Source organism: Alligator mississippiensis, chromosome 4, assembly GCF_030867095.1.
Source record: "Alligator mississippiensis isolate rAllMis1 chromosome 4, rAllMis1, whole genome shotgun sequence".
Classification (NCBI taxonomy): domain Eukaryota; kingdom Metazoa; phylum Chordata; order Crocodylia; family Alligatoridae; genus Alligator; species Alligator mississippiensis.
The window spans coordinates 48,132,312-48,158,439 of NC_081827.1; the positions used below are offsets into that span (position 1 = coordinate 48,132,312).

Genomic DNA, 26,128 nt, shown 5'->3' on the forward strand with positions numbered 1-26,128 from the left:
CAGCTAGGGGCAGTAGTAGATATGCTGGAGAGTAGGGCTAGGATTCAGAGTGACCTAGACAAATTGGAGGATTGGGCCAAAAATCACATTAGGTTCAATAAGGACAAGTGCAAAGTCAAGCACTTAGGATGGAACATCCCTTGCAGCAGTACAGGCTGGGGGCTAACTGCCTGGGCAGCAGCTCTGCAGAAAAAAATCTGAGGGCTACAATGGACAGTAGGCTGAATATGAGCCAACATTGTGCCTTTGCTGCCAAGAAGGCTAATGATATATTGGGCTGCACTAGTAAGTAAGTTGCCATCAGGTCAAGAGAAGTAATTGTTCTATTCTATTCAGTGCTGGTGAGGCCACATCTGGAGTACTGTGTTCAGTTTTGGGCCACCCACTACAAAAAAGATGTGGACAAATTGGAAAGAATCCAGTGGAGGGCAACAAAAATGGTTTGGGATCTGGGGCACATGACTTATGAGGAGAAGCTGAGGGAACTAGGCTTATTTAGATTGGACAAGAGGAGACTGAGAGGGGATTTAATATCAGCCTTCAACTACCTGAAGGGAGGTTCAAAACAGTATGGAGCCAAACTGTTCTTAGTGGTGACAGATGACAGAACAAGGAGCAATGGTATAAAGTTCCAACAAGGGAAGTTTAGGTAGATATTAGGAAGAATTTTCTCACTAGAAGGGTAGCAAAACACTGGAACAGGTTACCCAGAGAGGTTGTAGACTCTTAATCCTTGGAGGTTTTCAAGACCTGGCTAGACAAAGCCTTGACTGGGATGATCTAGTTGGGGATGATTTTGCTTGGAGCAGACGGTTGAACTAGATGACCTCCAGAGGTCCCTTCCAACCCTTATTTTCTATGATTTTATGATTCCTTGGTTTATTGATAGCACTGTGTAAAACAGAAAGTGCACACCTTTTGCAGAAGGTTTTAAATTTAACAAATTTGTTATGGAAGACACTGAGACAAAATAAAGTAGCTTTCTAAAATTCCCTTTTTTAAGGTAACTTTTGATCATTTATTAATGAGATTATACAAAGTATCCTTCAGACTCACAGGAAAAAAAACTGTTTGGCACAAATTATAATTTTTGAGTGATGGCATGGTTTCTGCTCATGATGCTTGTTTTGAATTAGACTATTTAGTGAAGGAAGACCAACTGATAGTGATGACTTTGCTAACCTACACAGCTAAAAGGAAATGAAGGGAATGAGAATCAGTTTCATTAACAAAACGTATCTACTACCTTTGATGCAAGAGGCGACAAATCTTATTAACAATACATAACATGTACACTCATCCTGAAAAAACAGGTTCTGGTCTATTACTGTATCATTTGAAAGTCTGGTAATTGAGGAATTCTTTGCCAGATAGCCCAAAATGCTCTGTACCATGGATAAATATCCCTACGCAAAACCTAAGTAAATATTCAGGTGGAAAGTGTGTAAGAGTGTTATGCTGACTGAAGGACTAGAGGTTACATGCTAAAACTTCCAAATTTGGGGTAAGAAACAGAAGAAAAAATTAACATTTTTCAGACTTTTAATATTCAAAATTAAAAGGAAAGTATATCCAAATAGAAATAATTAAAGAAAAGAAAAACAGTAAATAAGATTAAATTGAAATACAGAACTAAAGAAATGGGAGATACAAGTTTTTTCCTGATTCTGCCAGGGGGATAGCAACCATGAAGCATATTTTTAAGGAAGTTTTAAATCCTTCAATTGTTGGTTTTTAAAAAAAGCCAGGAATGAGATTTACTGCTTTGGTTGGGGTGACATTTTATAGTTCTGAAATATGTATTTATTGGAAGATAGCATGAGTTCAAAATCTTTTCGGTAAATTAGATTGTAGTTTATAGCTAAGCTGTTTCATAAGTCATTCTTTGTTATTAAAATATCAAAATGCTTTTTCATGTTTTATGCTTTAAATATATATTCATTATTTATCCTGTACATCCTTGTTTTGTGTTCTCAATTACTTAGGTACCTGACAACCATGACAGAGAAAAGGATTTGTTACACAAAAATCAGATGCTGCAAAATGAAATTGCTATTCTAAGACTGGAACTTGATCAGATAAGAATTCGGCACCAGGAGGAAGAAACTAAATATTTGAAAGAAAATGTGGCCTTGAAAGAAAAAAATGAAGGTCTTAAAAATGAACTAGACCTAAATGAGGAAGCTCTAACACAAACGGTTTTTGAGTACAATGGACAGCTGAATGTATTAAAGACAGAATCTACAATGCTGACCTCCAAAATAGAGCAGATGAAAGAAAACAAAGATAGGCTAGAAACAGAGCTTGAATCATTTCGTTCTCGTTTGAACTCTGCTGTTCAAGAACTTGAACGTTGTCAAGCATCAAAAAGCGATGTTGAGCAGATGTTGCAAAGAGAGCATGATGAGTGGCTTCATTTACAAGACAAGTTCAGTCATGACCTCTCAAATCTGCAAGAGACCAACAATAACTTGTCTCAACAGCTTAATAAGGCTGAAAACAAAATTAATAGTTTAGAAAATGAACTTCATCAAGTAATGCAAACTCTAAAAGAAAAAACCTTCCTTTTAGAGAGTACTCAAAGGGAACTAAACCAGGCACAGTGTCAGGCAAAGGAACATGATCATGCTCAACAAATGGAAAAGGACCAGATAAACAAATATATTGTAAAACAGGAAGCAATGCAAGAACGATTGGCTCAGCTCCAAAGTGAAAACCTTTTATTCCGGCAGCAACTGGAAGATATGCAAAGTAAAGGGATCATCAAAGAGAAAGTAGTGAGTGATATCCAAGACAGATTTAATGATATTTCCAATAAGCTTAGAGCTGATACAGAAAAACAAGTGCATATGATAGAAGAAAGAAATCACAAGTTAATCACCAAATGCAATAATTTAAAAGAGCAAGTCTTTAAATATGAAACTGAGAAAGTTGAAAGAGAGGTAAGTATAAACATTTCAAAAAAATATTTGAACTTTATTCACCAAGTTCCTTTGTTTTGAACTATACTCATTGGGAAAAGTAATGATGCTAACTTATTTACACAGAAATATACTGTCTATTTTTCTGTCCTGGGGGCCTCCTGGGGCTGCAGCCATAGCAGTTCCTTTGTGTAGAACCTGACTGGCAGTGGGCCAGGCTGGACCAAGCTGGCTCCACTTTTCAGTAGCATGCGCTGGCCGAGTGTGCATTGCTCCAGGATTTTTTCTGTGGGTTTTCTTTGACCCCTTGATATCCAGGGGAAACAAGTGAGAAAGAGGAGTATTAAAGAATATGTATAAGCAACAGAGCAAGAAAAAAAGAGGTTTAACACAAGGCACAGTACATAAGGGATTGAGCTGAGTGGATACAACCAAGAGTAGTTTTAGGTATAGTTTGTAATTTTCTGGCAGAACAGTGATTTTGATATTGGCAATATCCCTTTGGAGTATTTTCTCATTTTTCTTATCCTTTTGTAATATAAAATCTAAAGCCCCATCTACACAGTACACTTAAGGCATGATTAACCACTTAATCACACCTTAAATGGTCACCCAGCCACACTTTCAGTCAATTAATGGCATAATAAAAAGAGGAATAAGCTACAAATTTATAACAAAAATATGCATTGGCAACATGTAGGGGGTGCATGCGGGTGCACGTGCACCCCCTGAGATTGGCCATGCACCCCCTGGAAGCACCAGCTGCAAAACCGGAAGTGCTGATGGAAGTGCACCTCCAGTTTTGCCAGTTTAGCCACTGGTGGTTCCGTGCTCAGCCACTGCCCCCTCCTACCCCTCACCCCATCTACAACCGGCCACAGGGTTCCCCCCATCAATGATCGGCCCTGGGGGGGCCTCCCCACATTGGCGATCTGGTGCTCCCCCGGACTCAGGAGGCACCAGTCACCCATGAAAATATGTGTAATAACTTTGTAACTGCTTCGTATCATGCATGCAGAGATGACCATAGCAGGGTGCGGGGTGCAGGGAAAATCAGCCTGTGCAGGACCCAGATGCAAAGAAGCTGGCAGCGGAGGGGAGGGGTGGTGAGCAGACAGATGCAAAGCTGGTGGCAGTGGCAGCAGCAAGGAGTCACCAGCACTAGGCAGGGCCTGCACAAGGGGCCATAGCCACTCCGCCCAGCTCCATGGGGCCCCCCAAAGCACGGGGCCCGGGGCGGTCGCCCTGCATGCATGCTATTAATTGAACGTGCATGCGGCCATGTCTGGGAGCTCTGCCAGCTGTTCAGAGCTCCCAGCTGTGGGGGCCATGTGCACTCCTGAGCCTGGGAGCTCCCGGCTGACAGGGCTTCCAGCTGCAGTGTGTATAGGGTTAACCACGGCTGGGAGATCACAGCTGCTGCTGTCTCCCAGCTGCAGAGTGCTAGGAGCCCTCCTTGTGGCTGGGAAATTGCAACAACTACAGTCTTCCAGCTGCAGGGGTGTCTGAAGCCCACCTGCAGCAGGGAGCCTGGGTCAGCTGATGGGGCTCCCACATGCAGAAGCGCATAGCAATAAGGTGTGATAGGATCTAATGTACAACCCACACAATTGCACCTCCTGCCATACATGTGTTATGGCAGGAGGCATTATTGTATGGATCATGCATTAGATTCCATTGTGCCTTTGCCTGCATGTGCGGAGGGGCCCAAAAAATCATCCATTCTTAAGTAGCTTGCTGCCATAGGTTGTGGTAGTTGGGGTAGATTTCCACCTTCATAGACAAAGGTGCTTTACAGAGATGTATAGCATAAGCTTATGTAGGCAGAGGGCTTACTTCATAGGTTGTAGTGCCACTTGGAATCTGCATTAATACTGTGAAGTTGCATTCTGTTACTTATATCATGATTCCAGATTTTGAGCATGTCAAATATGTGAAAGCGCTGCCTAATGGGCCATTTGTCAGGTCTAATTCAAAAGACCCAGAACAATTAACCCCTAGCTAGATTTTCAGTCACTTTATCTTGGAGTCTCTCTGGTTGTTGTGGTGGTGGTGGTTGTTGTTACTTCATGTTAACTTGTCACAATAATCAGTTCCTTCAAAAGATTTTAAAAATAATCTGAGTAGCCACTTTTGTCCAGTCTGATTGTCAGTACAGAAAGTTCTATGTTACTTCAAAATAAATTTCTTGGGAAGCCTGAGAATGGTATTTTTATGTGGCATGTACTTTTCTAAAGGTAGCTCAGAAGGGCTTAAACATTACTGCCCCTTCTGTGACCCATAATGTGGGAGAAAACCTAAAGAAAGGAACTGTTGAGAGAATGCAAATATAAGGCAGCAATAAACCAAAAAGGTCATTTTTCTGAACACTGAATAGTCCTGCAATGTGTCTTAGCAGGGAATATACTAATGATATGGTGTTTGGTTTAGAAAACATTTTTCTCAAGTGCTATTTTTTTTAACTTAATACCAAAAACCCCAAAGATGCATTCAGTAAATTTCCTAGGAAGACTAAAATGTTTAGCTCATTTTAACCTCTCAGGAAATTACAGTCTTCGTAAGCTGGCACCAGTTGTCCAGCTGCTTCTTATTGACTAAAGTGGGTGAAGTCGTCTGCTGCTATTACAGGGCCTCTCTAGCAGTTACAATCATTTAGCATTTAATGGACTCCTAAACAAGTCAGTTGTGGGTTTTATTTCAGCTCACAGGTTTTATATCCTGATCTAGCCTCTTCATACTAATTTATGTATCCTTTCTCAATACTAACCTGAAGATATTTCATTAGGGGATGGTAAGACAACTGCAGCAAGAACTTGCTGATGCTCTTAAAAAACAATCAATACCAGAAGCTTCACTGGATGCTGAAACACGTTATCAAAACAACTTAGAAAAAGACAAAGTGCACTTCCATAAAGAAATAAACGGGATTAAATCCAAGGTATGCCAGTGCTAGACAAACTAATAGATCTGTAGTTGGTTTGCTTTTGCAAATAATGAAAGTCACAGAATATTCTGATTGTTTTAAGAATATAATTTAAGAGAATTGGCTTCCTGTATTAGGTTAGATTATGTTGTCGTAAACAGAAAGGACTGTATTGTATCTCAATCCATAAAACTAATGAAGTTTCTCTGTGTAAAGTTTCACTTCACAGAATGCACAATATTCTTGTACTTGAAACATCAAAATCACAATTAAAATGCTCATTTCGATTGCAACTAGAGTATTACACATTTTCTTAACAATCCCATGCCAATTTGGTAACCATGCCAATTTGATGTTAATGGCATAAGGGGCGCAAATCATTTTTCCTCCAGTTGCTGCTTTGTAGTGAAAGAAGTTATGCTCATGCTAGAAACAGCATTTATGAGCTTTGAAGGGACTCTAAAACTTGTCTAAAGATGTTTGCTTATAAAAGATCCCACAACACTTGGAGCTAAGAAAATACAGAAAAAAAATAGAACAGTCATTAGTAAACAAACAGGAAATTAATAACTTTAACAACATTGAATATCACCTATATCTCCCTCCTACCCATGAATGTATATTTAACATAGCTTAAAACAAAACGCCACAATTTTAAATTATGTTCCAATACCTTTGTCAGGAATGTAAGATTCTGCTCCCTTTAGGACGTGTCTACATGTCACCCTACAGCATCATAGCGATGCGCCATGGTGCCGTATGGCGTAGCACAGAGATGTAGCAATCACATGGGTCTACATGTTATTGGCAGCTATATCGCCATAGTGGTGAAATCTAACTGTGCACCACGCACATGACACAGTAACCACCCATACTGCACTGTGGTTTACTTCTCCAAAAGGAAGTAGTAAAGCACAGAGCCATAGCAATGTTGCTATATGGCGATATGTAGACACACCCTTCTATCCACAAAAGGTAAATGTCAACTGTCATTAAATTATATTATATCTAGTAATATGTATGTATTTTTCTTTTTGAAAGTTTGAAAGTGAAAGGAAAAAGGTGAAGAAGCTAGTAGAGCTAAAACAATCGGTGGAAGCCCAGCTGGATCAAGAGATGAAAAGAAACAGTGAACTGCAAAAAAAGTATTATGAGTAGGGGTTCTTGATCACTTTTAAAAGTATTAAGAGTGAACTAAAATTTGACTTGATCCAGTTTGCTTCATTTTAACTGAAAAAAAGTTGTACATTACCATGTACAAACTGTTAATGCTCAACTCTTAAATCTTAAAAATTGCTTATTTAATGATACATCTTTATACTGTATTTATTCATATACCACATGCACAGCATGCCTGACAATTAGCCCTCCAAAATCGGGTACATGTCTTAAATGAGGAAACTGATTTGTATACTGGAATGGAAGCATGGGGATGCTGGAAGGGCTGCTGGGAGATGGCTCTACTGGGCTCTTTGCTACATAGAAGACTGATCAAATCCACTTGTCAGTGTCACTCACCCTCTCACAGAAGGTCCAAAATTAGAGGTTTAACCCTCTCAGCCTTGAGCAGCCAAAATCTCCTGGCAATTTGGCAGTGGCTATGAAAAGGTTGAGTGTTTAGCTGTAAAGCTGTAGTGAGAAGGTGAGTGCCTCTGAATGGACTCTGCCCCTCCTCCATGTGGCCAGCATTCAGCCCAGGGTGGAAAGCCCAGTCTGTGGGAAGTAAGATTCGGGAAAAATCTTTTTTTCTTCATTCTGCCTTCCCAAAATAATGTGTGTGATTTATCTGGGGTGTGTAGTATGCAAGTAAATGTCCACTTATACAGCAGAGTGCCCAATTACAGAATAGTGTAAAATGCTTTGGGCTGATCTATTGTGCCATGCAGTTCTCTCTCTGATAGGAAAGCACAGAGCACCTCACTCTCTATACCTGCATACAGACATCCAGTATTGTTTAATATCCTCATTAATGATCTGAACTATGGGACTGAGTGCATTCTTAGCAAATTTATGAATGAAACCAAGTTGGATGGAGTTGCAGACAGTCTGGAGGCTAGCGCTGTGATCCAGAATTACCTGGATAAACTGGAGAAATAGTCTGCACTCAATCAAATGAAATTCACTAGGGACAAGTACAAAGTCCTCCCTTTGGAGCTGAATAATTGAATGCACAAATGCAGACTGGGAAATAATTAACTAGGCTACAGTACTGCAGAGAAGGACCTGCAAGTTACAGCAGACCATAAGTAAGCCAACAGTGTGCTCTCCCTGCAAAAAGGCCAACACCATAGTGGATTGTATCAACAGCAGTGTCTCTTGCAGATGAAAGAAAGTAATTCTTCCTCTCTGTTCAGTCCTGGTGAGGCCTTACCTGGAGCATTGTGTGCAGTTTTGGGCCCCACATTTCAAGAAGAATATGACCAGATGGGAAAGTCCATCAGAAAGCAACAAAAATTATTAGGGACCTGGGAAGCACAATTTTTAAGGAATGGCTGAAAGAACTAGTGTTGTCTAGTTTGGAGAAGAGAAGATTGAGGGGGGATCTGATAACAGTATTTAAATACCTAAAGAGCAATTATAGAGAGGATTAGTTTATTTGTCTTTCCATTGTATTTGCTATTCAGAATCAAGAAACTTCTAAAAACAGATAAGAAGAATTTAAAAGAATATGAGACTACAGAAACTGAGTCACAGTTTAGTTTCCAAGGAGAATTGAAGAACAAATATTCTGAAATGGATAGTGAAGTTAGTAGATTGAGAACAAAGGTAGGCTCTGTTGCTTGAAATTTGACACTCTATCTCCCTTGTAGAACTGTGGCTATATTATAATCTTGTTCTTATAGAAGGCAGGGTAGATTGGCACCCTCAACCTGCCTTCTTCCTGACTTTAGAGTAACACAGTTACCTACCTCTCTTGGTTCATATAGCTATTGACTTTTAAGAAAACTTTCACGTAGCTGATGTGTCCTTCTGTTGAGCCACTAATATATTGTGAACAGAAGTTTCTTTTAAGGAAAAGGTATGACTGAAAGGTACATAATACTACAATCTCCCCATATATTGCCTCTGCAACTCTAGTAGAAGATAAATAAGAAATGTAGACTTACTGTAAGTACAGCTTTCAAAGAAGGATTATGGGTAAATATTTTTCACATGGATGGCTTTATCTGTACTGAATACTGAATGGCTAATTTGTTTACAACAGAATTAATAATATAATATTAATACAATGGTAAATTATTTGCTGTATAAATGTGGCTGTATTCAAGACTACATTTTATAGCCTTGCCTTTTCACATATTAGTGTTCCAATACAATCTGTCTGTTAGGGAATCCACAATCAATCCTTGAGTCAGCAGAAAAGGTGGTCCATAGGCTATGGAATTTACTGTATTTTCTCATATACAACACACCCCAAATAAGTTATTTATTTTTAAAAGGCAGAATGAACAAAAAAAATCTTTCCCTGAGAATAATGGTAAATACAGTATTTTCCCAGGGAACAGAGGCAGCTGCAGTAGGATAGGAAAAAAACATTGTGGCTGCTCTGCTGCTGTACTCTACCATAGCCGCAGGATGAGGCAGGCGCTTCTGGCTGAGTCAAATTGACCAGACCCTCTTCTCTTCTCAAACTGAGCACCTGTCAGGTCAGCTGAGTACCCAGTCCTAGGCAGCAGCACCTCTAGAGTCTTAAGTAACCATATGAGAAATTTTCTAAAAGATGTATTTTTAAAGAACGTTTAAACTAGTTTTTGTTTATTTCCCATATAAAACTTCTGGATTGTAAAAAAATATATTATTGATATTTTTCACTGACTTCCACAGAATTTAGAAGATTTTGAATTCCATTTGATAGTTTGATAGTTGTTTTTTTTTTCAATGTGTGCAGGTAGAGGAGCTATCCCAACAGCTGGAGATAGAATCAAAAAATTCTATGCAGTTAGAACGCACAAATCATGATCTGCAAGAACAGTTGTCTTCTATGAAGATACTAAGTAAGAATCATGAAAAGCTGCAGAAGAATAAATGGCAGCTGGAGGAAGAAGTTGCAAACCTCAAATGCCAAGTAGAAATGAATATGATGAAACGCAATCAAATAGAACAATATAAAAGAGAGATTGAAGAGCGAGCCAGACAAGAAATGAGAGAAAAACTAGGAGAAGTCAATTTATTTTTGCAGGTTAATATAGTTACTACTTGGTATTTCATATAAGCTTTGTGTTCATTTTACATTCATTTTATAGCTGAAAACATTATTTTAGATGTTTCTAGTATAGTAATTGGGGAACTGGAGACAGATGAAAAGGAAAAAATACAAAGAAAAGAAAATGTGGGCACAATCTTTGATTCCTTTCCTATAGTGCCATCCCACACTTCTATTTTTTACCATGGAAATGAGTCCCAGCCTTTCTACCATGAAGAGGAATAGTATTTTAAAGCCTTAGCAAATAACGTTTTTGTTCTCTGTGGGTACGTCTACACATTGCTGTACAGCAACATCGCTACGGCACCATGCTTTAGTGCTTCGTTTTGGGCAGTAACTGCCCATACTGTGCCATAAGCACAGCGCATGGTTAGAGCCATTACAGCGACATAGCTGCCAATCATGTGTAGACCCATGTGATTGCTATGTCACCATAGTGTGCTGTACAGCAACATAGCACATTGCTATGTTGCCATAGGGCAACATGTTGACATGCCCTATATTTATTTTGTAGACCAAAATAAGCTTCCCTCCTCCCCTATTCTTTTGGGTTTTATTCATCAGCTCCTAGAAGGAGAGAGAAATCAGGGGACATTTAAGAGGATAGGGTTTCTTACATTCTTTCTGAGTATATGCAAAGGGATGCATACATGCTTTAAGTGTCATTGCTACTCAAACTTTACATGGCAGATGATTATATTCCCAAATTTGTTATTCAAGGCTTGGTACAGATGTTAGAACTATCTCACTTTAAGCAGGCAGAAAGTGCTCTAAATCCACAACTGAACAAACATTCATGGCTCTTAGAGTGCTTAAAAAATGATGGATTGCACTCTCAGTTAACTCTAGATGGTATTAAAGTGCTTTCTGTTAGAGCGTTTTATCAAACATCTGTGCCAAATCCCATCAAGGATTAACTTAGAATGCGATTGGGATCCTGGTTTTCTCCATTTAAAAATTGAAAATTCTCTGATTAAACCTTCGCAAATCTGTGTTTTTCCATGATTAAAATGAAATGTCACTATATATGTAGGTACCAGTTGAACACAATGCCTTATTAATATATTTACAATTTTAAAGCAGTTTGGAAGCCTACCAGTGCCTCCATCATTATAGTAAAATAAACTCTAAATACCTGTACATTTTGGTGTTTTACTTTGGGTTTTTTATCATGGAAAATCAGAGCTCCCCCTGCCCCCTTTGCTCACCAGAATGTAGGCCCAGCTGCAGCTGCCCCCGCCTCCTCTGCTTTGAGGCATTGAACAGTACTGATATGCAGATGCCTTGCCCTTGCTCATGCCCATGGTGGTGCACCTCACTCCCAAACCACAGCCCCCCAGCCCTACCAGTGACCCTCACTCCTGATCCACAGCCCATTCCTTCCCCCCCACCAGACTTACCTGCAGGGAGCTGCAGGAGCTGCTCTCCACCACTGCCTAGCTACCATATGCACATGCCCCCACCCTGATCACCATCCTCTGGTTCCCCTCAGCCCTCCCTGGAACTCTGCCAGTCTGCATTGGAAAACCCATGTTTCACATGTATTTCTCCTTTAAAGGGGAAAATCCATGTTTTTCCAAAGCAAACAGAAAACCCAGATCCCTAGCTATCACCATCCCATGTGGCATTGTACAGGGCTGCACTCTAGCCTTGGGCAGAGCTCCTGTGCTCTGCCTGAGTGCCAGGTTGGCTCTGGCCCCTCAGCTGTCACTGATCTGAGTCAGTGACAACCTCTGATCCCAGCCCCATGCACAATCTGGCCTGGGGAGGGGAGTGGAAGGAGGTTTTCTGTACTCACAAATGTTGCAGCCCTACCGTACACTGCAACCCAGTGGGGGGGGGGGAGGGAGGAATGCAGGGGAAGGAATCCAGGATCTCCATCCCAGCATCCACATGGGCCAGATCTGTGCAAGAGAGAGGATCCATTTCCCCAGGCTCCTGGTTGCAGCTGGGGAAATGGAGCCTCTGTGCTGTGCAAACCTGGCCCATGCCTGCAAGCCTGCAGGGGAGAATCCACATGGCAAAGAGGCTCTGTTTCCCCAGCTGCAGCCAGGAGCCTGGGGAACTGGAGCCTCTCTACCACAAAAATACCTCCCCCAACCCCCCCAAAGCTTGTGGGCACAGGTCTTGGTTGGGAGCTTGCTTGGGTCCACAGGGCAGAGAGGCTCCATTTTCTGCACACACACCCCTTTCCCCACAGCAATGACAGCAGCCAGTTGGCAGGGGGTTGGGACTGGGAAGAGGGACCCCCCAGCTGCTCAGGGATGGCCAGGTTCTCAGCTGCTCCCACAGCCTCCTGGGAGGTATGTGGGAACACCCTCAGGCTGCTGGCTGCAGCCTGTGCAATCAGGGTCCAAGCTTCCCCCACCAAATAACACCTGTGTGTTCAGTTCTGTCCTGACATAGTCCAGAGCGCTTTGAATAAAGTGCTACACTTAAAGCACTTCCATCTTGGGTTTCTTCAATGTCTGTACTTAGCCCTAACATTTTCAGTTCCTAATAATTATTTATTTTCTGAAAGTAGCCTAATATTATAAAAGGCTAAGTCTGTCTGTCTGTCTGCCTGTCTGTCTGCCTGTATCGCTTTATTCGCGCTCTGATTGGCTGACAAACAGCCAATCAGAGTGCGAAGAAGCATTCTGACAGAAGGCAGCCTGCCGCCATGATGGTGGGGGCACAGGGGACACAACTGGCCTCGACCCCCCCACCCCCCGCCCTGCTTCCTGGGGGTGGCGGCAACAAAGCGGATGGAAGTGGGGGGTGAGGCCAACCCCACACCCTGCTCCCTGCAGGTAATGTGGCGGGGGAGTGAGTCCAGGCCAAATGCGACCTGAGTTGGGGAAAAGCCGGCCTGCCATGGCAGGGGGGCAGAACAGACACAGCCATGGAAGCAGCTGGGGGAGGGAAGAAGCAGGCCTCCTCCCCCCCTTGGGCTCAGGCCCACTCCTCCCACACACCCCTCCCCCGCATTGGCCCCAAGCCCACTCCTCCCATCCCTGAGTGGACCCGACTCGGGCAGGGGAGAAGCAGATGCAACATGGCATTGACAGTGACAGTAGGGCCAGGGGAGGACTGGGCCTGGGCCTGACATTGGGGGAGAGTGAGCCTGAGCAGGGGGAAAAGCTGGCCTGCTACAGCAGTGTGGGGGGGGACAGCAGAGTGCGCCTGGCCCAGCCCAACACGGCAGCTGCGGGGGATGAGGAGAAGCAAGCCTCCTCCCCCACATTGGCCCCAGGTCCACTCCTTCCCACCCCCGCTCCTCTTCATCAGTCCCAAGCCCACTCCTCCCATCCCCCCATCACCGCCCAGTTGTCCCGGGCCAGCTGCTCCCCACCCTGCAATGGCAGCCTGGCTTCTCCCCACCTTCAGGCCCACTCGTGCCCCGCATCGGGTCTGGGCCCACTCCTCCCTTCCGCCCACCACTATGGCAGGGAGGGGGGGAGCTGGCCTGGCCATGGGTGGGCCAGGGCTCCATCCCCGCCTGCTCCCTACTCCCCCCACCTCATCATTCTTGATGGGCAATTGGCTAGTTATATGCATAAGATCATAAGTTAATTGGAATTCTGGCACTAGCACGGGTTGGAGCTGCAATTACACTGCCATTTGCATACCAGATTTGATAAAGGCCTAATAAGGGATTTTCTTTCTAAGCTGAAGTCACTCTTTTGTGTAATGATTTCAGATTCTTCCCTGCATTATTGTTGGCACTAAGGGATAGTAGTTACCTAGCTGAGTAAATTGATGTATTTAAGTTGGGAGTGAGAATCTGACCAAGAGGAAAATTCCTCTTTGCCTTTCAATTTATTAGGATTATATTATTTGCTTTAGACACAGGCAGCCTCCCAAGAGAAGTTAGAACAAATAAGAGAAACTAATAATGCTTCCCTAAGAAACCAACTGGAGCACAGAATTAGAGATCTGGAATCTGAGCTTGGTAGAATGAAAAACACCCAGCAAGACAGCATTTTTCAAAAGGAGTCCACCCAGACAGAACTGGAAAGGTACAAAAACCTGTATGCGGAGGAAATAAAAATTAGAAAATGCCTAGCAAGTAAATTGGAAAGGTAAATCAAAACCTTTATTTTAAAACAAATGATAAACTGTTCCTTTTTTCCCCCTTTATTACATTTATCTCCTAAAACCCCTCAAAGCTGGACCTACTCAATATGATGTGCATAAAGACTGGCCATTTGTAGAAGCAAATACATTTTCCAGTTAGTAAGGGGTAACTTCATTTAATAGTTTATATGTAATAGAAATATCATTTATTTTTATAAAGTGTAATGTTTTTTCAATTTCAGTGAGCATGTCTTCTGGCTGTAGTAATTTCTTCTTTGTTCATGGGTAAGAAAGACATTGTGTTTCTTGTATTACAAGCCCAAATCCATATTTCAATGTATAAGTTGAGTTTTTAATAAATAGGCTTATCCTGTGAGGTAATGAGAAGCATTTTATCTCCCAGCACTTCCCACGAGCAGCCTTCATTGAAAGGATGTATTGTCCAAAAGTTAGAGTGACTTGGGACATGCAGGATCTGTGTTTTTTCTAACAGCCAGGTTCTAGTTGAAAAATAATTATTTTGGAAATGTCTTGTGGCCTGCATTTTACAATCACAAAAAGTGTCTTCAAGCCTTGTCTATGAATTCCCACCCTGTTCCTGGGAGACTTCTTGTTGGACCTTGGGTAAGTGACTCTAGCTATGTCTAGGCTACAAACTTACCATGCCTGGCAACACAACCCTTGAACATGCCACTGCTTTTATTTTGGGATCTGGTACAAGCAAATTGTGATGTGTGGGGGCCCCCTGCAGGATATGGCAAGTTTGTGGCATAGGCATTGTCTTTATACTACACACCTTGCCTGTGTGTAAAACAAGAATAATAGTAATTCCAACTCACCAGAGTTCTATGAGAAAAAATGCTTCAAAAGTCCTCAGATAGTATTGTAATAGAAACCATATATGCGCCTACAAGATAGATTGCCACAGTGGTCAGATAATAAAATTCAGTTGTGGTGGTGCAAGAATTAACAAAAAAATACTTCTATGCGTCTTAACTTTTCACAGAGCTAATGAGAGGCTAGCAGAAGCCAATGCAAAACTCCTCCATGAGCACCACAGGAGCAAGTCTTTAATTGCCAGCAACATGGTAAATGGAAGTCCTACCGCAAGTCCAGTTCTAGATACAGCTCAGCTTGGAAATCTTGGAAATAACTTAGCACTAAATAGAAGTCTTGGCATTGGAAGTAGTTTCATAAATCCAACTGGAAATTCATTATCTTCAAAAAACAGAGTGGAAGCTTCTTTGGCTAAGGTGAGCAATTCCAAATGTCATTCTTAACTCTATTTAGAGTACTTTGTAACATGACTGTCTTAGTTAGTATTATTAATTGATGTTAATTGCAAATGTGAAAAGTTTCCAGAACTTTTAATCTAATTCTGTAAATGCTATGATGATTTTAAAAAATAATACACAAATGTATTATTTGTTTGGGAGAAAAAATAAATTAGTACATCTACTTACCGTGGGTTATAATATCATATTTACAGGTAAGCATTCACACAAGCCACAGAGTATCCGGCAATTAACATGTAAAAAGAAGGAAAAAAGAGTCTGAAGAGCATTGGAGACTGGTAGGGGGTGCACATCCCCCCTTCTGAAGGGGCTGGTGCCCCCCTGACGGCCAACACTGATACTGTTGGTAGGGCTGGTGCCCCCCCTGATAGGGCCACTGCCGCCAGCGGCTTCTGTGGGTGCCCCCCCAGATTCAGGAAGCACCAGTCACTCACGCTAAAGGATATATATAGTAGGAAACTCCTAACACAGGGTCATGTTAAGCATTTCTGTACAGAGATCATTTGTTAGATAAAAAGATTATGAAGTCATCCAAAACTATCAGCCTTAATTTAAAAGAAGAATGCAAAAATTCTGCAGAAAAAGTTCATGGCACCTTCATAAAACTACTGTTGCACAAGTGGCTTGACCCATGAATACTGGATTTTGGGAACCTTGAAAAACAGAATGATGCATGATGGAATTTTTTAACTTTAGAATGCATACCACTAAAGAGAGATTTATACTATGCATAGTAAATATTTGGTTTAATAACCCCTCTAAGTTGTCTCTTTGGGCTCACTTAGTGTAGCATCTTATACATATCAGATGTATTATTGCCTGGTTTCCTCTTCCTTTGAAATATGTATAGTGCAGAATTAAAGGTAAAACTAACTGTTCATCACTACTTGAAGAATGCGTTAGCTTAATATTATCAACCTCAGGAACATCAAAATAATAATGTTTAGATAATTTGAGTCTAGTTTTGTTCATAAAATACCTCTGTGTTTCCTTCTTTCAGTTAGGCTTTGTCCTCACTTCAGTCTTGCCTTCTGTCTGCCTTTTCTTCCCTCCCCCCACCCCCATCTACTGCACCATTGTAGGGGTGTGCAAAACGGGCCCTATTCAATTCAGATTCAGCCCAAATCAGGGACAGTGATTCAATGCATTGATTTGGATTACTGCCCCCGATTCGATACTGATGAATCCAAATCTGAAGATTCAATGCTGATTCAGAGAATCAGTGATTCGGCCGTAGACACAGCTTTAAATGTTTTTTCTACATACCTCAAGGTACCAGGTGTGGCTCATGAATGTTGCAATGCTTGGGTGGATGAAGCGTCCCACAGGAGCATGGAGAGGGCCCCCCATATGCTTGGCAGCAAACCCGGAAGTTGACCAAAACTACTTCCAGTCCACTTCCAAGTTCACCGGGGAGCATGCGGGGGCCCCTCCCATTTCCCCCCTGGCTCAGCGATCAGCCATGGGGGAACCCTAGGTGCCCCCCTAGACCCAGGAGGCACCAGTCACCGAGCCAGGGGGCATGGGGGCCCTCCCGTGCTCTCCCCAGCGGACCCAGAAGTGCTTCTGGTCCACTTCCGGGTCTGCTGCTGAGCGTGCTGGGGAGCCCCCTGAGCTCCTGTGGGACACTCCATGCACCCCAGCATCGCAGCGTTCACGAGCCACCTGGTACTTTGAGGTATGTAGAAAAAACATTTAAAGCTCTGTCTGTGTCCTAATCACCAAATCTTTCTGAATCTCTCTGAATCGATTTGGAGGGTTCTGATTTGATTTGGAGAGATTAAAGGGTATCCTAATTTGATTTGGATTTAGAGATTCAGCCAGCAAAAGAGGCCGAATCTCCGCTGAATCAAATCAGGGACTGAAGCTTCGCACAGCCCTACGCCAATGGTTGGAATGAGAAATATTTTATCGGTACAATGACAAATTCTTACTCTAGTGGTACATTAGACTCCATTTAAATCAGTACTGTTTTAAATACATGTGTTTACCTAAAAAAATGACAACAGGATATATGAATTAATTCATTGATGTGAGTTAATGAATAACGCAAAGGAGGTTCGGCATGTTAATCTGAAGTGAGGGCAGGGTGGCATCATATTGGCTAACTGGTTCAGAGATGCATGCAAGTTTGTAGGCAACCGCCTACTTTTTCAGATACTAATGAGTAGCAGTGGCAGGTTGAGAGACAACATTCTTTACATAATTATGAGTATGCATTTCAGACAAAATAGGGGACGCGTGCTGATTGTAATTGAAGAACTGCAAGTAATATGCAGCATCACCACCCTGCCAGCTGGAAAAAAGGCAGGCATTACATTAAGAGAGGCCAAGACTACAAAAAGGGAAAAATGCAGCAGAAAAAGGAAGGTGGAAATAGGATTCATATGGTAGAGAAAAGGAAGAATGGAAGAATATGAAAAGCAGGAGGAAGGAAATGGAGAACAGAAAATTATAGGAAGAACAAAAGGAAGAGGGAACAATGTTCCATTTAGAGAAAAACCATTACAGTTTAAAGGAAAATGGGTAAAAGTTATGTGTCCTTTTTTAAGAAACAGAAAACGAGAGACACAGAAGGGAAAGAAAGTGGAAATGGAAATAGAGAAAGTGATGTAAGCAGGGAAAGGAAAGACATAGAAGACTTAGGTTAGTGATATTTTATAACTTACTAAATGTTGTAGTTTGTATATGTATATAAGATACAGGAAGGATACAGGAAACACCAATGATAAGTCTCTTCACAGTTCCTAACAGCGCACATCTTTGTGCTCATGCTATGTACACGTTCTTTCTTGCTGCTCTGCCAGTAATCTGCTTTGGGACATGACTTCCTTTTCCTTCCCTATTTCTCCATTGTGTATCATCACAAGATGATGTGGTATCAAAGCAGCACATGAGATTGAGATCTTCAAAAATAGCTATCAGACTTGACTTTAGTCACTTCTTACCTAGAAAGAAGTGCTTACCTTTTCTAAGATTTTAACATTTTCTTCATAAAAGAATTATGGTAATTAAAACCAATTATCTGCCATACAAAAGAAAAAATCCTGACTGGCTTAAATGCAGCCACATAAGAGACTCGTAAGTGTCCATATTTACCTTTTAACAGCTGTCGCTGTTAAGATCTGAAAATAGTAACAATAATCTCAGAAGGTATATTTTCCCACTTTCCCCACTTTTCAGCTGCCAGCCCTTAAATCATTAAGAAAGCAAGTGCCTTCTGCAGCTGTGTGAATGTTCACAGTACTGTCAGGGATCATAGGTAGTAGGTTTAAAAATTATCATTAACTTCAATATGGTCAGTTATATTAAATCAATTTAGTATGCAGATCAGCTGTATCTTTCATGAAAATATTTTTTTAAAAACTTGTAAAGTAGATTTAATATTATTTTAGGTTATTTAGTTTCACTGAATTTATGGCTTAAAGTTGATTAACTATATGTCAGCCTCAGATAAAATATCTACAGTTAAACAGTATGTGCTATGTGGTAATAGGGTTTCTGTAGTGAACCAGCACAATTGTTCATTTCCTAGGGAAGGGTTCTCCTTGAATTGGTCGGATTCCCCTAGACCAGGGCCGTCTAATTTCTAAACCCTCAGAAGCTGTACTAGTGGGAGCCGCATGCTGCTCAGGCCACAAGCCTTACACCACAAATGCAACTCCTCCTTCCACCTAGGGTGTCCATGCATCCTGGTTTGGCTGGGACACTCCAAGATACTGTAGCCTGGTCCTGGCCAGTTGGTCGTAAGTTCTGGGCTGGAGTCCAGCAGGGAGGCAGAGTAGCATGGTGCATCACACAGGCAGCCGGGCAGGGGCACCGCTGCTCCTGGAGTCCTGGAATCCTGCAGTGGAATCCTGGAGTGTCCCAGCCAAACCAGGATGCATGGCCACCCTACCTCCACCCCCACTGCTGCACCAGGTGACCTCCCCTGCCCCACTGCACCACATGGGTGTGATTTCCCCACCACCACACAGCCCTGGACTAACCTTCAGCTCCCTGTGCCACATGCCAGACTACTCCACCCCTTGAGCCAGAGGCACGAAGCAGCAGATGGAGGAGAAAGGGAGAGCCCAGAGGCTCCAGCTCCTGTTATAGTCAGACTGATACAGAGAGAAGCAGCCAGATGAGAGGCTAGGGACCTCAACTTAAACCAGAGCTGGGCAAAATATGGCCCATGGGCCAGATCTAGCCCACCAACTGATTGGATCCAGCCCATGGGCAGGTGCCCACCAGTTGATTCGACCTGGCCCACAGCTATCTTCACCGGGCTCCACATGGGGCCAAGTCCTGCCTGTTCCCTTCTAGAGCACCCTGCGCCATGCTCCCACCTGTACCCATGTCCACATTTACCAATGTCCCCGGGCCCAGCCAAAGCACACAGCTTCCCAGCTGCTCCTGGTGCAGCTGCAGCCACTAGGGTACTGCTCAGCCCCCAGCCCCCTGCCACCTCCAGCAGTTTCTCCTCCTTTCCCTACTGCACCACTCCAGGTAGCAGGTAGTGCAGGGAAACCATGGAGATGCAAGCAAGGCAGTACTTGGCCATCCAGGCAGGAGGGAAGCTGTAGCCAGACAGCTCCTGTCCCAGTGTGTGGGGCTCCAGCTCCCAGCTCCCTTTCACCCACTCTACCCTCCTGGCACAATGAGTAACAACCTGCGGGTGGCCAAGTGGGTGGAAGGCAGCTGGGATCTGAAACCCAGCCTGCTGGGGCAGCAGCTGCCCAGCTACAGCTTCCCCCCCTGCCTGGCTGGGTGTGTGGTGTCCAGAGTGCACCCCATGACCACCGCCACTTCTTCATACTATCTGTTGCCTAAAGCAGTGCAGCAGGAGCAGGAAGAGGAACTGCTGGAGGCAGGAGTTGCTAAGAAGTACACAGGTGGCTGCAGCCACCCCAGATGGGGTACAGTCCTTCCAGAAAGCTGTAAGTATTGGCCGGAGCCAAAGCATTGGCAGATGTGGGTGGGAGCATGGTGTGGGTTGCCCGGGGCTGGAGCAAGTGGGGCTTGGCTCCATGTGGAGTGCTGTGGGGGCAGCTGCGGGCTGGAAGTTGGGGAGTGGACTACACCTGCACGGTAGCACTCGGCTGAGCTCTGCTGCATACACCCTCTGCCTCCCTCCCCCTTCCCCTAGCCAGTTCCTGGGACCTAGTCCATGGGTAGACCCCCACATACACATCCTCTCCTACCTTCACATACACACCCCCACACATATACCCCCCCCACAAACACACAATAAACAAAAGTAAGACTTTATTCTGAGCTATTATGTAATTGCCTCTATTTACAATACTCAAAAAAACATAACTCAGGACATAACCCAGCCCCCCAGGGAGCCACGTGACCGGAGCCTCGCAAACAGGATGCACAAACAGGCACGCTTGTCTGCCTGGCACATGAGCTAGCATGAAGTTTGCACACAAGGGTGAGCGGGAGGGCCCGAGGCCCTGCCAGTGTGCCCCCACCCTAGGGTAGGCAGTCCCAGCCACAGCCGGCCTCCCAGCAGCATGCCACAGATGAGCACACACCGCAACCCGAGGGTCCCCTTGGGGTCTGCAGTCACCCCCTCTGGTGCCTCAGAGGCCTCCACACAGATGGAGCCCCTGGTTCTCAGCTGCAGGGGTTGGCTGTCACTTTTTCAGGCTCTGGGGTCCGAGAGCATGGCCACCTCCCCTTGTGAGGTCTGCTCCCTTTTGGGGTCTCTGGCATGCCATCTGGAGGAGCTCCAGGCTGCAGTCCAGAGACTACGTGCCATCAGGGACTGTGAGCAGGAGATCAACTCCTGTTGCCAGGCCCTTCTCCCCCAGGAGGCAGAGAGTCGACCATGGTCACCTTCCAGGACAAGGGAGGACACCAGGACCTCCCATCCTGTCCAGCCAAGGGGATGGACCAAGGTGGTCAAGGGCCCCAAGGCCCGCCACACCAAAGTCTACCCCCCTGCTGGAGCTTTGCAACAGGTATGAACCTCTTGCAGCCCCAGCAGAGCCTGCTAAGTTTCCAGCTCCTGAAGGCAACACAGGTTCAACTGCAGCTACCACCCTCGCTCTCCCCAAAACAAAACACAAAGTGTTTGTTGTGGGAGACTTCATCCTGAGCAGGACTGAGGGGGCAATCTGCCACCCTGACCCCTTGGCCTGGGAAGTTTGCTGCTTCCCGGGAGCCCATATCCAAGACATTACAGAGAAGATCCCTGACCTCCTCCAGCCCACTGACCACTACCCTATGCTCCTTATCCATGTAAGCAGCAATGACATGGCTCGGAACCCTCCCAGCCAGGTCATGAAGTGCTCCAGGAATTTGGGAGCAGGGCTTAATGGGTTGGGGGTGCAGCTGGTGTTTTCCTTGATCCTTCTGGTTTCGGGCTACGGGCTGAGGAGGGAGAGAAGGATCCAGGTAGTGAAACAAAGACTGTGGCGCTGGTGTCATTGGGAAGGCTTTGGATTCCATGACCACAGCCTGCTCTTTGGTGAGAGAGGCAACAAACTGCTGGGAAGGGACAGCCTCCACCTCTCTCCACTGGGGAGGAGGCTCTTCTCAGCCAAACTGGCTGACCTGCTCCACCAGGCTTTAAACTAACCCCGCTGGGGGACGGGGGGACTACCACGATTGCTGGCCCACTGAGCAACCCTTGCAAAACAAGAAGGCCAAGGCACTTAAGGGAGCCCACCCCTGCCTCAGCCCTGGAGCAAGCTGTAGGCAAGGCAAGGGCCCCCAAGGAGGCACTTGCATGCCTGTACACGAATGCCAGGAGCTTGGGGAATGAACAGGAAGAACTTGTCCTCCTACTCAACACAAACAATTACAATGTCATAGGGGTAACAGAGACCTGGTGGGACTCCAACCATGACTGGACCATGGGTATAGACAGCTTTACCCTATACAGGAGGGATCGAGTGGACAAAAGGGGTGGGGGTGTAGCTCTCTATGTCAAGGAAAGTTATGCATCCCTACAAGCCAACACTGGCACCCAGGGTGGCCGACTGGAGACCACCTGGGTTAAAATCCATGGGGAACACAGCACAGGGGATACAATGGTGGGAGTATACTATAGACCTCCCTCTCAGAATCAAGAGATTGACCAGGAGTTCACCAGGGAATTGGCTGAGGCCACATGTTCCTGGTCCATGGTTGTCATGGGAGAGTTCAACTACCTGGACATCTCGTGGGAAGAGCGCTCGGCCAAATCCGAACGGTCGCAAAGCTTCCTCACATGTGTGGATGAGCTCTATCTGACTCAAGAAGTCTACGGGCCAACAAGAGGTAAAGCACTGCTCGACCTGGTACTGGCAACTGGGGATGAGCTAATCAGTGACATAATGATTGAAGGAAAGCTGGGTGACAGCAACCACAAGCTGATCACTTTCACCATCCACCAAAAAGCTGGCAAGTCAGTCAGCAGTACAGAGGTCCTTGACTTCAGGAGGGCTGACTTTGACAAGCTCAGGAGGCTTGTCAGTGAGGCCCTAAAGGACCATGACCCCAAGGGGAGGGGAGTCTAGGAAGAGTGGTTGCTCCTCAAGGAAGCGATCCTAGATGCAAAAGCTAAAGCTATTCCATCTCGGAGGAAAGGCAGCAAAAGGGCACAGCAGCCCCCTTGGCTCAGCAAGGAACTAGAGAACCTCCTGCATCAAAAAAAAAGACCTACAAAGGATGGAGGATGGGATCCACCTCCAAGGAGAAATATTCCGCATTGGTCCAGACCTACAGGGAGTGAACCAGGAAAGCCAAAGCTGCAATGGAACTCCAACTGGCTACAAGCATCAAGGACAATAAAAAGTCCTTTTTTGGATATGTGGGGAGCTGGAGAAAAGGCAAGGGCAACATTGGACCCCTGCTAAACCAGAAGGAACAACTGACGACTGACGCCCAGGAAAAAGCCAGCTTACTAAATGGGTACTTTGTGCCGGTCTTTCACAAGTCCCATGGGACACCCTGGTCCATTACAGGACAGGGACGCCTGGGTGAGGGTGATTCCTTGCCCTCCATCAATGCTGACCTCGTGAAGGAACACCTTGAGAGGCTGGACACCTTCAAGTCAGCCGGCCCTGACAATTTATATCCCAGAGTACTCAAGGAGCTGGCCAGCACCATAGTTCAGCCCCTGGCACGGATCTTCAAGAGCTCCTGGTGCTCTGGTGAAGTGCCTGATGATTGGAAGAAGGCCAATGTGATGCCTATCTTCAAGAAAGGGAGGAAAGTGGATCCAGCAAACTACAGGCCCATCAGCCTGATCTCTATCCCAGGGAAGGTCTTAGAAAAGATTATCAAAGAGGCCATTCTTAATGGACTGGTCATTGGCAACAACCTGAGGGATAGCCAGCACAGGTGTGTTGCGGGTAGGTCATGCTTGACCAGTCTCATTTCCTTTTATGACCAGGTGACCTATCACCTGGATAAGGGAGAAGAGATTGATATCATATATCTTGACTTTAAAAAAGTCTTCAATCTGGTATCCCATGATCAACTCTTGGCAAAACTGGACAACTGCAGCCTTGGGTCCACCATGATCCACTGGCTGGGGAATTGGCTCCATGGTCAGACCCAGAGGGTGGTGTTTGATGGAAGTCAATCGTCATGGTGCCCTGTGACAAGTGGGGTCCCTCAAGGCTGTGTCCTTGGACCTATATTGTTCAACCTCTTCATTAATGATGTGGACATTGGAGTCAGAAGTGGACTGACCAAGTTCACAGATGATACCAAACTTTGGGGTAAAGGATCCACACCTGAGGACAGGAGGGCAATCCAGCCTGACCTTAACAGGCTCAGGAAATGGGTGGATGAGAACCTGATGGTGCTTAACACCAAAAAATGCAAGGTTCTCCACCTTGGAAGAAAAAACCTGGAGCATGTTTATATGCTCGGCAGTGCTACACTGACTTCAACTATGGACGAGAGGGACTTGGGGGTCAGGATTGACCACAAGATGAACATGAGCCTTCAATATTTCATAGATTTCATAGATTTCATAGACATTAGGGCTGGAAGGGACCTCGGAAGATCATCGAGTCCAGCCCCCCGCCCAAAGGGCAGGAAGTCAGCCGGGTTCATAGGATCCCAGCAAGATGAGCATCCAGTTTGCTCTTGAAGGTGTTCAATGTAGGCGCTTGAACCACCTCTGGTGGCAGGCTGTTCCAGACCTTGGGGGCTCGGACAGTAAAGAAATTCTTCCTTATGTCCAGCCTGAAACGGTCTTGTAGTAGTTTATGACCATTCGACCTAGTCGTCATCCCTTGGGGCACTCTGGTGAACAAACGTTCCCCCAGATACTGGTGGTTACCCCTGATAAACTTATAGGTGGCCATCAGATCACCCCTGAGCCTGCGCTTTTCCAGGCTAAAGAGCCCCAGGGCTCTCAGCCTGTCATCGTAGGGTCTGCTTCCCTAACCTCTGATCATGCACGTGGCTCTTCTCTGGACTCCCTCAAGCTTCTCCACATCCTTTTTGAATTGTGGAGCCCAAAACTGGACACAGTACTCCAGCTGCGGCCTCACTAGAGCCGAGTACAAGGGGAGAATGACGTCCCGGGATTTGCTTGAGAAGCATCTATGGATGCAAGCCAGCGTTTTGGTCGCTTTACTAGCTGTAGCATTGCACTGCAGGCTCATGTTCATCTTGTGGTCAATGATGACCCCCAAGTCTCTTTCTTGCATAGTGCTAGCCAACATAGCACTGCCGAGCCTATAAGGATGCTGTGGGTTTTTCTTCCCAAGGTGGAGAACCTTGCATTTATCGGCGTTGAACACCATCAGATTCTCGTCCGCCCACTTGCTGAGCCTGTCCAGGTCAGCCTGAATCACCTGCCTGTCTTCTGGTGTGGATGCTTTTCCCCAAAGTTTGGTGTCATCAGCGAACTTGGCCAGTCTGCTTCTGACTCCAGTGTCTACATCATTAATGAAGATGTTGAACAGTATGGGTCCAAGAACAGAGCCTTGGGGGACCCCACTGGTCACAGGACACCATGATGAGTGGCTTAGATCAATTACTACCCTCTGGGTCCGACCCCGGAGCCAATTTTCCAGCCAGTGGATCGTGGAGGACCCAAGGCAACAATTGGCCAGTTTCTCTAAGAGGTGATCATGGGAAACCAGGTCAAAGGCTTTTTTGAAGTCAAGATATATGACATCAATCTCTTCTCCCTTGTCCAGGTGATAGGTCACCTGGTCGTAGAAGGAAATGAGATTGGTCAAGCAAAACCTACCCGCAACAAACCCGTGCTGGCTATCCCTTAAGATGTTGGCGTCGGCCAGTCCATTAAGGATGGCCTCTTTAATAAACTTTTCTAAGATCTTCCCCGGGATAGAAGTCAGGCTGATGGGCCTATAGTTAGCCGGATCCACTTTCCTCCCTTTCTTGAAGATAGGCACCACATTGGCCTTCTTCCAGTCTTATATGATATATGATATATGATGCTGTGGCTAGTCAAGTGAGCAAAACACTGGCTTGCATCCATAGATGCTTCTCAACGAAATCCCAGGATGTCATTTTCCTGTTGTATACGGCCTTGGTGAGGCTGCAGCTGAAGTACTACATTCAGTTTTGGGCTCCACAATTCAAAAAGGATGTGGAGAAGCTTGAGAGACTCCAGAGAAGAGCCACGCACATGATCAGAGGTCAGGAAAATAGACCTTATGATGACAGGCTGAGAGCTATGGGACTCTTCAGCCCGGAAAAGCGCAGGCTCAGGGGTGATCTGATGGCCACCTATATTTTTATAAGGGATGCTCACCAG

General features: G+C 44.9%; 1 pseudogene; it reads left to right on the forward strand.

Moving 5' to 3' along the window:
- Positions 1 to 26,128, forward strand: part of LOC102569302 (ankyrin repeat domain-containing protein 26-like) — a 71,369-nt pseudogene that overhangs the window by 26,472 nt on the left and 18,769 nt on the right.